The sequence below is a fragment of the Phoxinus phoxinus genome (genome assembly GCF_949152265.1).
Source record: "Phoxinus phoxinus genome assembly, chromosome: 23".
Classification (NCBI taxonomy): Eukaryota; Metazoa; Chordata; class Actinopteri; order Cypriniformes; family Leuciscidae; genus Phoxinus; species Phoxinus phoxinus.
The window spans coordinates 1,403,362-1,419,314 of NC_136898.1; the positions used below are offsets into that span (position 1 = coordinate 1,403,362).

The 15,953-nt window shown below is 37.6% G+C and overlaps 1 protein-coding gene across 4 annotated transcripts in view; it reads right to left on the reverse strand.

Moving 5' to 3' along the window:
• Positions 1–12,622, reverse strand: part of bmpr1bb (bone morphogenetic protein receptor, type IBb) — a 124,781-nt gene extending 112,159 nt beyond the window's left edge. For 2 of the 4 annotated variants that reach the window (XM_079599376.1, XM_079599377.1), the window contains exons 1-2: positions 12,354–12,622; positions 11,681–11,736 (exon numbers count right to left, since the gene is read on the reverse strand). The gene's annotated coding sequence lies outside the window, so the exon portion shown is untranslated. Of the gene's footprint in view, positions 1–8,021; positions 8,257–11,680; positions 11,737–12,353 lie in introns of all 4 variants that reach the window. The other 2 variants (XM_079599378.1, XM_079599379.1) reach the window with 2 other exon arrangements.
• Between the last annotated feature and the right edge of the window lie 3,331 nt (positions 12,623–15,953).

The following is a 15,953-nucleotide window of genomic DNA, read 5'->3' on the forward strand; positions in this document are numbered from 1 at the left end:
TATTTCCAGTTAATATTTTTATTGCCTCAACTATAACATATTTCAGTTTATCACCAAGGCAACATTTCCAATTTTTCAACTAATATGTTATTTTATTTCAGCTAATTTAGAATAATAAATAAAATTGTATTAATTAACAGAAATACTAACAATACTAATGTGTGTGACGCACACATTATGAGAACAGGATTTTAAAAACTGTTTTAACAACCATTTTTATTGAATTAATATTTACATTAATTATTATTATAATCACAAAATGTGAATGTTATTAACAACATTTAAAAACTTTATTTATCTATTATTTTTGTGAGTGCAACGCCAAAATTATAGGTTGAATTCCCAACAAATTCTTTTTTCTTTTTTTTTTCTTTACATAAAAACATTGTCAAATGCATATAATGTAAATGTAAATACCCTCAGAGGCCAGATGAGGAACATTTATTTTTTACATTAATTTTGAGCACCTGACTTTAACTATGAATTCTGCCATGCTAAAAATCACAATCATAAAGATTTCATACGCATATTCCACAACAATGGCTTTTTTCATGACCATAAATTTGAAATAGTCACAAAATTTCACGAAAAAAATCCTAGTTTAACTAGCATTTCCAATAACTCAAAAATGTGTTGTTATACTTAATATAAAACATAATATAAGGGTTAAAACCTGACAAATTATTATTATTATTTTTTTAAAGGAACATAAAAATGATTCAATATTTCAGATTCCGCTCTATTTTGCACACAGATTTTCTTGCTTCCATTGAAGCTCAAGATCACACTGGAGAACATGATCATCAAAAAACACGACATTAAATGTAAAAAAGAAAAAGAAAAAAAGCAGCAGCTTCAGAGTTTCGGCTGTCCATGCCCACTGACCTCACAACAAGGTCTTGAAAGGTTTGTGTCCCTCCAGACATGATTCATTTCCCAAAAACACAATGAACACATTAAGACCCCAACAATTAGATTTCCTCACCCTGCATTGAGAGCTTCCCCAGTCCGTATATATGATGCAAAGATGTCCTGGCTCATCCGATCCTCTCCCAGAAATCACATTACGCTTCCCAGAGCGGGAGAAATTAGATTTGATCCGCACTCCTCCGTCCACGCACTTCCTTCACTCCCACTCTCCGGATCATCTCTCCGGGACCCGAAGACTCACCGGCCGGCAGCTTGAAGCAATTCTCCAGCTCTTCTCTCCTCACCCGATGGCGTTGCACAGATTGAATGTCCTCGCTCTCGTCTACAGCGCTTTAATTGCTCTGAGCTTTACTGAAAGTGGATCAAGATGACCATGATTCCTGACAGCAGAGCTGAGGATCCACTTACACTCTCAGTGCACCGCTCTCACAAACCTGTGCAAGGCATCCACCTTACCCTGAGAAAACTGATTTTTTATACACAAATCTTGGGTTGAGCCTTTTGGGTCAATTTTATGGTTTATTTTTTCAGTGTTTGGGTAGTTTTTGTGTTACCCAGATCCTGGATCAGACATAACAACCCAGTGTTTGTGTAGTTTTTGTGTAACCAGATCCTGGATCAGACATAACAACCCAGTGCTTGGGTAGTTTTTGTGTTACCCAGATCCTGGGTCAGACGTAACAACCCAGTGTTTGGGTATTTTTTGTGTTACCCAGATCCTAGGTCAGACGTAACAACCCAGTGTTTGCGTAGTTTTTGTGTTACCCAGATCCTGGGTCAGACGTAACAACCCAGTGTTTGGGTAGTTTTTGTGTTACACAGATCCTGGGTCAGACATAACAACCCAGTGTTTGGGTAGTTTTTGTGTTACCCAGATCCTGGATCAGACATAACAACCCAGTGTTTGGGTAGTTTTTGTGTTACCCAGATCCTGGATCAGACATAACAACCCAGTGCTTGGGTAGTTTTTGTGTTACCCAGATCCTGGATCAGACATAACAACCCAGTGCTTGGGTAGTTTTTGTGTTACCCAGATCCTGGATCAGACATAACAACCCAGTGTTTGGGTAGTTTTTGTGTTACCCAGATCCTGGGTCAGACATAACAACCCAGTGTTTGGGTAGTTTTTGTGTTACCCAGATCCTGGATCAGACATAACAACCTAGTGTTTGTGTAGTTTTTGTGTAACCAGATCCTGGATCAGACATAACAACCCAGTGCTTGGGTAGTTTTTGTGTTACCCAGATCCTGGGTCAGACGTAACAACCCAGTGTTTGGGTATTTTTTGTGTTACCCAGATCCTAGGTCAGACGTAACAACCCAGTGTTTGCGTAGTTTTTGTGTTACCCAGATCCTGGGTCAGACGTAACAACCCAGTGTTTGGGTAGTTTTTGTGTTACCCAGATCCTGGGTCAGACATAACAACCCAGTGTTTGGGTAGTTTTTGTGTTACCCAGATCCTGGATCAGACATAACAACCCAGTGTTTGGGTAGTTTTTGTGTTACCCAGATCCTGGATCAGACATAACAACCCAGTGCTTGGGTAGTTTTTGTGTTACCCAGATCCTGGATCAGACATAACAACCCAGTGCTTGGGTAGTTTTTGTGTTACCCAGATCCTGGATCAGACATAACAACCCAGTGTTTGGGTAGTTTTTGTGTTACCCAGATCCTAGGTCAGACGTAACAACCCAGTGTTTGGGTAGTTTTTGTGTTACCCAGATCCTGGGTCAGACGTAACAACCCAGTGTTTGGGTAGTTTTTGTGTTACCCAGATCCTGGGTCAGACGTAACAACCCATTGTTTGGGTAGTTTTTGTGTTACCCAGATCCTGAATCAGATGTAACAACTCAGTGTTTGGGTAGTTTTTGTGTAACCCAGATCCTGGGTAAGACGTAACAACCCATTGTTTGTGTAGTTTTTGTGTTACCCAGATCCTGAATCAGATGTAACAACCCAGTGTTTGGGTAGTTTTTGTGTTACCCAGATCCTAGGTCAGATGTAACAACCCAGTGTTTGGGTAGTTTTTGTGTTACCCAGATCCTGGGTCAGACGTAACAACCCAGTGTTTGGGTAGTTTTTGTGTTACCCAGATCCTAGGTCAGACGTAACAACCCAGTGTTTGGGTAGGTTTATGTTACCCAGATCCTGGGTCAGACGTAACAACCCATTGTTTGTGTAGTTTTTGTGTTACCCAGATCCTGGGTCAGACGTAACAACCCAGTGTTTGGGTAGTTTTTGTGTTACCCAGATCAGACGTAACAACCCAGTGTTTGGGTAGTTTTTGTGTAACCAGATCCTGGGTCAGACGTAACAACCCAGTGTTTGGGTAGTTTTTGTGTAACCAGATCCTGGGTCAGACGTAACAACCCATTGTTTGGGTAGTTTTTGTGTAACCCAGATCCTGGGTCAGACGTAACAACCCAGTGTTTGGGTAGTTTTTGTGTTACCCAGATCAGACGTAACAACCCAGTGTTTGGGTAGTTTTTGTGTTACCCAGATCAGACGTAACAACCCAGTGTTACAGTATTAATTAAAGTATGATGTTGTTTTATAATGTTCTATTTTTTTTTTTTTTAATATAATTTATCAAATATAATTCATAAATACATAAGCTATAATCTATATATATATATATATATATATAGTATTTTAATTACTTTTGGAACCGTTTTAGCTCCATATTATTCAACTATTAACTTCCACAACAGCTAATCTGCTTGTGTTGAGAGATTGTGTTTGGAGCATGAATATGATCTGAAGGATTCCTACACGGCTATCATTCATAAATCATAAATCAAAGCTAGCTGTTCTGACAAAGCACTTGCATTACAGTAAAAGCAACGGCAGAAAAACACTTGGAGTGAGCGGGGATCCAGAGTCTCATGTTTCAGTGATTAGACTAACTATGACGGGTCATCAGAACTTCTGCTAGCCTCTGGATCCATGAGTGTTGCTGGAAATAAGCAGTAACTAGCGAGAGCAGCTTCTCTGTTCTTCAACTCGCTGACGGATAGACAGATCCACAGTGTGTGTGCGTGTGTGTGTGTGTGTGTGTGTGTGTGTGTGTGTGTGTGTGTGTGTGTGTGTGTGTGTGTGTGTGTGTGTGTGTGTGTTTTCAGAGCGGTGGATGATGGATGTAAGGAGTGAGTCTCTCACGTCACACAGACCTGGACTCAACTGTGAAACCAGAAACCAGTGTGTGTGTGTGTGTGTGTGTGTGTGTGTGTGTGTGTGTGTGTGTGTGTGTGTGTGTGTGAGAGAGAGAGATGGAAAAGCCATCGCTCGCTTCTGTTGTTTCTGCACTTCCTGCTCATGTCAAATATCTAAAGTTTTCCGCTTGGGTTCAGAAACAAGAACCGGTTCATATCGAGAACTGCAGGAGGGCGGAGGAACACAGTTATGATATAAGAATAATGATTTCACATGTGATAAATTAAGCAACATCGTGGATACTATAATCTGGTTTTTATTGGCTCGTTAAACTCGCATCTCTCCACTGATGTTTTTATATAGGATCTGATTCAGTAGCAACTAAACAAAGTTTGATTTCATATGAAATATTTTATAAAAATTAAAAATATTTAATATTTATAAAAAATTATAATATATAATATAATATATACAATATTTCATATGAAATATTTCATAAAGAACATAAAATATTAATAAAAAAATATCATATATAAAAATAAAATATATCAACTATTTCATATGAAATATTTAATCATATTTTATGAAAAATAACAAATATTAAATATTTACAAAAATATAATATAATATACAATATAATATATATATATATTTTAGGGCTGTCAAAAGATTAATCGTGATTAATCACATCCAAAATAAAAGTTTGTGTTTACATAATATATGTGTGTGTACTGTGTATAACTATTTATATATATAAAAACACACACAATCATGTATATATTTAAGAAAAATTGGTTATATTTATATATAAAATATTTATATGTAATATAAATTATATAAGTATAAATACAGTATATAAATGCAATTATTCCTTAAATATATACATGAATATGTGTTTATTTATACATAATAATTATACACAGTACACACACATATATTATGTAAACACAAACTTTTATTTTGGATGCGATTAATCGTGATTAATCTTTTGACAGCCCTAATATATATATATATATATATATATATATATATATATATATATATATTAAATTATAATATGACTTAATAATATTTTATAAAAATGAAAAATATAAAATATTTGAATTCTTACATTTTGAATTTGCTTGGCCACAATGATGGTTTCTCTGACCAAAAAACACCATTTATTGCAGAAATTTGATTTTTTTTAATCTATATCACCCAGCCCTACTCCAGTGGTTCCTTTTAATTAAAAACGAACAAACATTATTATAATTCTGATGACTAAAACATGCAGTTCTATTCACACTAAAAATTATATGTAAAATAATGAAACCGTGAACCCCGCAGAGCAAAAATAGCCCGTGTTTTATGTGAGTTTACAGTGTGCGGTGAGTAAAGACTGGACAGTGCTGAACAGCAGAACACATCTGTCATGCGGTCCGGCTGAACACTGAGAGTTCGGGTCCGGAGTCGTGAACTAAAAGAACCGTTCATGGAGTCATTAAGGAATCAGAATCAGAAGTGTTCAGTTCGCACAGCGGACTCACGGCTCCAGTCTTCTCTCTGAATCCCGGAACCCAGCGCCCATAATGCATCTGTGCTCTGACTTAATGGGTCCAACACTCTGAGTGATTCACACACACTCTTACCGGCAGCTTTTAAAGCGCTTTGCTGAGAGCGTCTCCCGAAACACTTCATGAAGAGCTGACGCTCAACAAACACCACGGACGCGTGATGGAGGGCTTTGAACTGCTTCCCTGTGTTCGGGTCGCTCCGGTGGGATTTCAGAGACGGAGAGGCCGTAAATCTCCCGCGTCGCGTGTCAAAAGCCAGACGCGTTTAGTTTTCAGCGTGTGACACGTTGAGGAGATAATAACTCAAATCATCTGTGCTGCTTTTCATCCTCAGAGCTTCAGAGACTTCAGAGACGAGAGTTTGATTCCTTTCACATGCGACGGGAAACCGTAACGTTGTTATAAAGAAGAGTGTTTACATGATCATTCATTAAAAATTCTCCACTTCTGAAAACTTCTTTTAATGCTGATGAAATCAAGGCCGGGTGGGCGGGGCTAAATAATATCAATCATTCCGATGCCAACCAATAATGTGAACCTAAATCTAGAGGACAGAAGATCGCAGGGATTAAAAGCTGGACTCCTTCCACTGCAGACAATAACAAACCACCTTAGCAACACCCTGGCAACCACACACAACACTGTTGCAACAGCCTAGCAACCACACACACACAACACTGTTGCCACAGCCTAGCAACACCCTGGCAACCATACACTACACTGTTGCAACAGCCTATCAACACCCTGGCAACCACACACACAACAACGTTGAAACAGCCTAGCAACACCCTAGAAACCACACACACACACACACACAACACCATTGCAACAGCCTAGCAACATCCTGGCAACCACACCCACACACACACACACACACAACACTGTTGCAACAGCCTAGCAACACCCTGGCAACCACACACATAACACTGTTGCAGCAGCCTAGCAACATCCTGACAACCACACATACACACAACACTGTTGCAACAACCACACATACACACAACACTGTTGCAACAGCCTAGCAACACCCTGGCAACCACACACACACACACAAGACTGTTGCAACAACCTAGCAACACCCTAGCAACCACACACAACAATGTTGCAACATCCTGGCAACCACACACAACACCATTGCAACAGCCTAGCAACACCCTAGCAACCACAAAGCAACATCCTAGAATCAGTGTAGTGGGTTTTGCACAAATAAAACCCATATCTTCAGACTTGCGCACGGCTCTTTTCTCCAGCGGCCCCTTCAACAACACTGCCACCTCTGTGCTCTTAAATGCTTACCCACAATCCTCTGCTCTCATTGGCCACGCTCACTTCCTGCAATTATGAAGGCGGAAGGCAGAGGTCAAAGGTCAACTAATGCAGCTCAGACTGCAGACAGAAGCGCAGCTGCTGAGCGAGAGCAAACTCTTTTAGCAACACAAATACACTATTCTGTACGGTAACTGATAACACACACATATATATATATGGGGCAAAATATATCTTACACACACACACACACACACACACACACACACACACACACACACACAAATTATAAGATTTAATGTAATGCTGTGAAAATTAATATGTAATATAATAAAAAGTAACAAAATAGGATAAGATTAACTGTAATGCTGTGGAAATGAATACATAACTAATATAATAAAAATTATAATAAAATAGGCCCATAAGATTTACTGTTATGCTGTGAAAAATATTATGATTGATATGATATGAGATATGTCATATCAAATGATACAATAAAAGATACAATATATTATAATATAATCTGATTAAACCCACAAACCTTTATTTTCTTTGACTATATTTTTTTTTTAAAACAGCTTATCGACACCATAGCAACCACTCAGAACACCCTGGCAACCACTCGGAACACTCTAGCAACACCCTGGCAACCACTCAGAACACTCTAGCAACACCCTGGCAACCACCCAGAACACTCTAGCAACACCCTGGCAAGTGGCAACCACTCAGAACACTCTAGCAACACCCTGGCAACCACTCAGAACACTCTAGCAACACCCTGGCAACCACTCAGAACACTCTAGCAACACCCTGGCAACCACACAGAACACTCTAGCAACACCCTGGCAACCACAAAGAATGATGTGTTATTGCAGTTGAAAAATACATTGAAAATGTGTCAATAATGTATGAAATAACCACGAGTAACAGCTATTTTTGAACTATTAGAGCACGTTCTGCTCCGTATATTCCCATTACTGAGTCCGGTTGACTGATGTCGTAGCAACCAGGCCTCAAGATTCACATCAAACCCCGGCGCGGCGCCTGTGAATCTGAAATCAACTCATTATTCGGACTCTAAACTCTGACCTCTGCAGCTCCAGGCTTGAAGTTTACCTCGGTGAAAGAATCTCACACGCCTCCGTTCTCCAGGAACATCAGAAGCTTGTTAAACTCTCCCAGAAGCCCCTGGGGTATGCAGATTCAGAGCGGGGGGACACGCACAACAGATCCTTTTACGCGCCGCTCACACAAAGCCTCAGTGTTCGGCGTGTCAGCGCACAATAACCCGAATGCTGAGAATCAAAGCTGAAGGTGACGGTGCGTTTAGAGACCAGAACCTCCAGAACACCTGGAACCACAGGAACACACACACGTCACACACTCACCGCCGGTCTAAAGCTGATCACACTAAACACATTTCATTCTGAGAGACCCATTGGTATATTGGTAACGGACTGGATGGTCACACAAAATCCTCAGACAATATTAATGTGATTTTGAGATGATCCTCAGTCAACAACTGCACCTGCTGCACTTCTCCAAACTCTACAGCAGCCGTCGCAATAAATAATACACTTCTTATTTGCAAAAATATTTATTTCGTGCTTTTTAGTATTATAAATATTGATATATCTGTTGAGTATTTTGAATATGTATTATAATAATATTTACTGTGTATTTTTTTTGTATAAATTAATATAGACTACAAAATTATATATATATATATATATATATATATATATATAAAATAGGGCTGTAAACGATTAATCACGATTAATCGCATCCAAAATAAAAGTTTGTGTTGACATAATATATGTGTGTGTATTGTGTATAATTATTTTGTATATATAAATACACACACATGCATATATATATTTGAGAAATATTTGCATTTATTTACTGCATATATATTTTTAAATAGTTAATATTATATATAAAACATTTTTTATATATAAATAACACATTTTTCTTAAATATATACATGCATGTGTGTGTATTTATATATACAAAATAATTATAAACAATACACACATATATTATGTAAACACAAACTTTTATTTTGGATTCGATTAATCGTTTACAGCCCTATATATATATATACATATATATACAGTGCCTAGAATAAGTGAACACACCCACACTAAAGTTGACTAAAAAGAGGAATAAAAAATCATCTTTTGGAAATTGATCTTAATGCCTTAATTTAAAAAATGAGGAAAACTCCAACCTTTAAGGACACTAATTTTCTTTGTGAATGAATAATGTATCGTAAATAAATAAATGTTCTTCCTTCAAACACAGGGTGCATAAGTCAGGACACCCCTGTGTTAAAACCCCATAGAGGCAGATTTATACTTTTAAAGGCCAGTTATTTGATGGATCCAGGATACTATGATCCTGATAAAGTTCGCTTGGCCTTTTGAATTAAAATATCGGCACATCCTCACACACCTTCACCAGACCTAGAGATCGGCATGTTTTATCTCAGTTCGCCGAATAGCTGGCTTGATTTGCATTGAGAGATGATCTAGAAAGTCCCCCGTGCCGATCTCTAGGTACGGTGAAGGTGTGTGATGATGCCATACTTTATTCATTCATTCACAAAGAAAATTGGTCCTTAAAAAGTTTTCCTCATTTTTTTAATTAAGGCATTAAGATCAATTTCCAAAAGATGATTTTTTATTCCTCTTTTTAGTCAACTTTTGCATGGGTGTGTTCACTTATTCTAGGCACCGTTTGTGTATATATATATATATACACACACACATATATATGTATTAATATTAATAGGCTACTGTGCATTCTGTGGACAATATTTATGTATAATTATTACAAATAATAATAAACATCATGTATGATTCTTCATTATTTGAATATAATAATATATTACAAATAATTAATAATTGTACATGATTATTACAATTAATAATAACAATCATGTATTAATTAATTGAATATAATAACAATCATTATTATTTATAGTCATTTTGTTAAATTCCGATTTTTTTATTGACAATTCGCAATAAAAAAAATTCCCGCAAAATTGTCCAGCCCTTCTGTCCTGGTTTATTTAGGGATAAATACCAGTGTTATATTTTCCTAGCCTGGTTCTACCAGACTCTCCTACATTTCATGTGTACAGAGAGTCTGGCCTCTCTCCATCGACAAGCGTTAACTTTTTAATGTTTACTGCCTATTTATCATGTATTTATTGTATTTTGCAAGCTTTACTTATGACTTATTTGTTTATTTACATGGAACTGTGTGTGTGTGTGTGTGTGTGTGTGTGTGTGTGTGTGTGTGTGTGTGTGTGTGTGTGTTATATTGTGCTGTGTTTGTGGAACCGTACACGCATTGATGCTCAACACGAATTAAGTTCCTAACGGATAAATAAAGTTCATTGAATTGAAATTGAATTGAATTGAGCTTCCTTGAAGGCGGTCCTCTGTTGAAGTTTAAATCTATTGGATCTGCCCAGAGTCACTCTGGATCTGCCATAACCAATCGCTAACGTTTGGTCGTGACGTATGACGACTCAAACTAGCGCACGACCTCAACGTCATCGTTCTCAGACACTCCCTCTGTTCGCTGATTGGACCGGTTAAAAATTGACTGGAGAAAACCCAAGAATACACCACAGTCCCAGACCTAGTACTGAAGGAAAATGAAAATTGAGCGGAAGCACGTAGGAAGGCGGATCCAGGCTAATATTTCCCACCCATCAGCCATCAAACCCAGTACTGATCAAACACGAGAGCTAAAGTGAACCTGTGTTGAGCGACGTCACGTGACATCTGCGGCCCGATGAATATCCGCGGCGAACAGCGCTACGGCACGTTTTCACACCGTATTTTGCGGCAGGGAAATATAAGCAGTAAAACAGCACCGGCCCACTGGGTTTAACTCAAACAAGCCTCGGGCCGCCAAAGCCAGACCACACAGACAAAACCAGCACTTTCCCACACGCAGGCTTTCAGGAATCCCACCCAAAACACACACCAGGCCCTGTAATGGCTTTCTCTCATTACGCCGCAGTATAAATGACTCCTGTAGCCGCTGACACTCAATAACGCTGACACACTCCCAAAGAACACACTCATCCGACACACGATACTCACGATATCACAACACACTGCCGACCCGCTACGACCGAAGAGATCCGATGGACAAATCTGTTGGCTTTACTTCATCATCTGCTACACAGATGTCATAAAAGTCATATTACAGCTCTCTGTTTATTAGTGTAAAACAGTATAAAAGTACATACTGCATATATTCAGTAGGTAAACTACTACTTTATTCCCAACACAAGCACTGTGCTTTATCTGAGGTCTCGCTCATGGGAAAATCCGCCTCCAAAATCACACATCGCTCATTAACGTTCAGATGACGCGCGTGTAAAACGAGTATAAACTTCCCTTTTAAGCTGAAGTGTGTCTTTATTCAATGGTAAATTACTTTCTTACATCCCTAATAGCGCTTGAGTTGAGACTCGACCAATGATGTGAGTTTGGGGGCGGGTCTATCTATGTGAATGACCAATGGCAGGCGAGGGGGCGTGTTTAGGGAAACTGTTTGAAAACAGTCATTCTTCCATATCAATTTGATGACAGAAAGGAGCAGAAATGACACACTTCAGCTTTTAAAACTCAACACTTTCACTGTGAACAGACCCTTTAGATGCATTTAAGACAATCACAATGATTTCAGTCAAATGCAAAACATAAACACACATTCAATAGTGGAGGAATAAAAAAAAACTGCCTTCTTACCTCAGTCTGATGAATAAAGTTCCTTATGCATTTGTGAAGTTCAGATCTCTCAACATCTACAGGAACAAAACGTTTCGTAAGACCTTGATGAAGCTCAATAAATCAACACCTTGAAGGAGTTATGCAATATTTAATATAATAACCGGTAAAACACCTTCAGGAATCATTCCTGATCAAACAGTAATTTTGTGCGTCAGGAAATCTTCCAATAATAACCTGAACAGTGTTTGATTTCATTATTATTTATCATTTGCATACTCAAAAAAAAATCTACATCTAAAGTAGGCTAATACAAGGATATATAGGCTACTTAAATGCATAAATCGCCTTCAGTTTAATCTCTTACTCGAATGATTTTCGTCCATCACAACAGCAATTTTCCCTTTATCTTGAATAGTTCCCCTAAAACTGAAGTGCTGACAGCTTGTGAGAGATTCTGACTTCTTCAGCTCAGTGATATTCAGTCAGTGCGCGAGATTTACATAAAAACAGCGAAACTTTCATAAATACGAGCACGAGCGCGAATTTGACAAACACACGCGAACGACCGCGAGTATTTTATTACAAATCTCCGCGTGCATCGCAGATGAACGGTGACTTCATCGATATATACACGGCGGATTAAACATTCAAAGTCTCAGTGAATGTGTCAGATTGTCGTTTAAACACTCACCTTCATGCACGAGCCTCTAAAGTCCGTCAGAAAGCTTCATCAGCGCGTGTCCGCGGAACATAGAAACATTCAGCGAAGAATTACTCGCTGCCGTTTGTTCTGAGATTGAACGGACTCCTGCCCAACTCAAGGAGGAAAGCTGGTTTTCTTTCCTTCAGTCTCCGTGTGTGTGTGTGTGTGTGTGTGTGTGTGTGTGAGAGAGAGAGAGGCGCAGAGGCTCCAACCACCGACGCCTCAGAGAAATACACCTCAATGCCGCTTTACCTCACAGAAACCAGAAAACAATACACCACCACCATATACCCTTCATAAAATATGATCTGAACCTCAAATTAATAACAGAAATACACATGCATCAACCAGATCTGGTCGATGCAAGACTTAAAAAGTTCAAAAGTTGAAACAAAAAGAAAAGTACGTTTTTGAACTGGTGGTGGCGCTATAGAGTATGTTGTAGATGCTTCAAACTTGGTCGGATTTCTATTAAGGACCAACTCTATCTATGTACCAAATTTCATCATTTTCCTGTGTATGGTTGATGCCAAAGACTCCCATTCGGGAATCATACTAGTAATTAAGTAGAATAAATACAATATATTCAGTGATTGGCTCCTAAATACACCATCATATAACAACACTATAACTAAAAATCTAAAATAAAAACCCTAAACTCGCTCTTCACCGCACACTAACGGGCAGAAAAAAAAAATGAATCCAAAAATATATAAAATATTAATTTTATATATTTTTATATTAATAATACTAGTAATAAAGTAGAATAAATACAATATATTCAGTTATTGGCTCCTAAATACGCCATCATATAACAACACTATAACTAAAAATATAAAATAAAAACCCTAAACTCGCTCTTCACCGCACACTAAATAAATAAAATATATAAAATATTCATCTGCTAAACCAATAGGTGAATCAGAAACATTTTTATTTAGAGAAGCAAAATGATCAAGTATATAAAATTGCAGCTAAAATATGAACACCCCTTCATAAGTTCTAAATTAATATAATGAAATATATAAATTTGCACCACCATTTTCCTTCTCTAAACCTCAATCTAACGACGGATCCTAAACACACCTGGAATTTAGGAATTTACCTGAAAACAGATCATTAAATACTGAAATTTGAATATCTGAATACATTAAATATAAAATCTACTTTCATATTATACCCTAAAAATAAATATTCTACACAATATTCCTGCTCTTCACATCAAACTGATGGTTTACAACCTGACATTACAACCTGAAACTACAAAAATCAAATATATAAAACAATATTTAGTCACAAAATTGAAATGAAATCATATCAATATATAAAAATACACCTTTATGACTCTAACATATCAAACATTGACTTGATATTTATATATGAAACCTTTGGCTTTTGTGCTGCTCTGCAGGACTGACCATTCAAATTTACTTCATACTATTCAGGATTCATTAAAAGCCATTTCCAACATTAAGACTGTAGAGCTTCATCATCAGACTGCACCGATCCCTGAGTCGGCTGACTTTCACTCTCGTGTGTGAATTCAGCTTCATGTGATGCAGAAGATCCCCAAAAAGTCTGACTTTTTTACTCGCAATTGTGAGTTTATATATCGCAATTTAGACTTGTTCTCGCAATTGTGAGTTTATATATCGCAATTTAGACTTGTTCTCGCAATTGTGAGTTTATATATCGCAATTTAGACTTGTTCTCGCAATTGTGAGTTTATATATCGCAATTTAGACTTGTTCTCGCAATTGGGAGTTTATCTTACAATTCAGACTTTTTCATCGCAAATCTGACTTTTTTCCTCGCAAATCTGATATGTTTTCCTCGCAAGTCTGATATTTTTTCCTTGCAATTCTGACTTTTTTCCTCGCAAGTCTGATATTTTTTCCTTGCAATTCTGACTTTTTTCCTCGCAAGTCTGATATTTTTTCCTTGCAATTCTGACTTTTTTCCTCGCAATTCTGACTTTTTTTCCTCGCAAGTCTGATATGTTTTCCTCGCAATTCTGACTTTTTTTCCTTGCAATTCTGACTTTTTTCCTCGCAAGTCTGATATTTTTTCCTTGCAATTCTGACTTTTTTCCTCGCAAGTCTGATATGTTTTCCTCGCAAGTCTGATATTTTTTCCTTGCAATTCTATCTTTTTCATCGCAAATCTAACTTTTTTCCTCGCAAGTCTGATGTTTTTCCCTCGCAATTCTGACTTTTTTTCCTTGCAACTCTGACCTTTTCTCGCAACGTGTTTTTTTCTATCGCGATTGCAAGTTTCTCTCACAATTCTGACTTTCTTGCTATTGTGAGTTTATATCAAAATAAATTTTTCCTCGCAATTTTACTTTTTTTTTCCCTTATAATTGCGAATTTATCTCACAATTCTGACTTTTATCGCTATTCTGACTTTTTCCTCACAATTCAGACTTTTTCTCCTCACAATTGGGAGTTTATATCTCGTAATTCTGAGGATATATTAGCCTATAGCCACTTACAACTATTTTTGGAACTACATCTTTATCGTTACAGTTGTTATTCTCAGTGCGAACGGGCATGTGTGACATTTACATTTATTCATTTAGCTGACGCTTTTATCCAAAGCGACTTACAATTGCTATATATGTCAGAGGTCGCACGCCTCTGGAGCAACTAGGGGTTAAGTGTCTTGCTCAGGGACACATTGGTGTCTCACAGTGGATTCGAACCCGGGTCTCTCACACCAAAGGCAAGTGTCTTATCCATTGCGCCATCACCACCCGTACTTACTTCACAAGTCATTCCACTCACAGTAATGGATTTTAGTTTTTCTCTTTTTTTGGTCAAAAGTTAGTAGACTACATGTCCAAAAGGTTCTTCTTAATGCCGTTTTTAAACATGCATAGCAATCTGCTGGCAAACGCAGTCATTACCGGAAGGAGGAGAGCGTCTGCTAAGATCCATTTCGCAGTGACTGAAAATAATCTGCCGTCCTATGAAACGGGAGCACAGGACGTGTGGTGGCGGTGGTGTGATGGTTTGGGATCTGGGAAACCAAAGGATCCCGCAAACGACACTCATTATTAAGGCATTTATGAAGTGATGTCAATGTCAATGTGTTCTGAGGCTCAATCTGTTCTCTTACTTTTTATATTTTCTGTTTAATTTATGTTATTTGTTTTTTTCTTTCTTTTTTCTAATATTGGCATTTAGCTTTCATTTATTTTTATTTCAGTTTTAGGCATTTCCAGTTAATAATTTCAGTGCTTCAAATGAATCCATCACACTCCGAGACTTTGATAAGAACAGTGTTTTATTATTCATCCCGTCTCATAATAATGCATGACAGGAAACTACAACATCAAGAACGAGAATAAAGATGCAGTTGAACCACCAACCCATATTAGCTTAAAAACAAGAGCTAAAGATTAGAAAACAGAAATAAGAAAAAAAATGAAATATGTTTCTCTATATTAATCATAATTTGAGCACAGATAAAGTTTTAATCAAGGCACTTAGTCGATCAGATATCCCACAAACCGTACACCGACAGCACAGAAATAACACATAAAACATTAAATATCAGCGTTCTGTGCTGTCAAATATGTGCAGA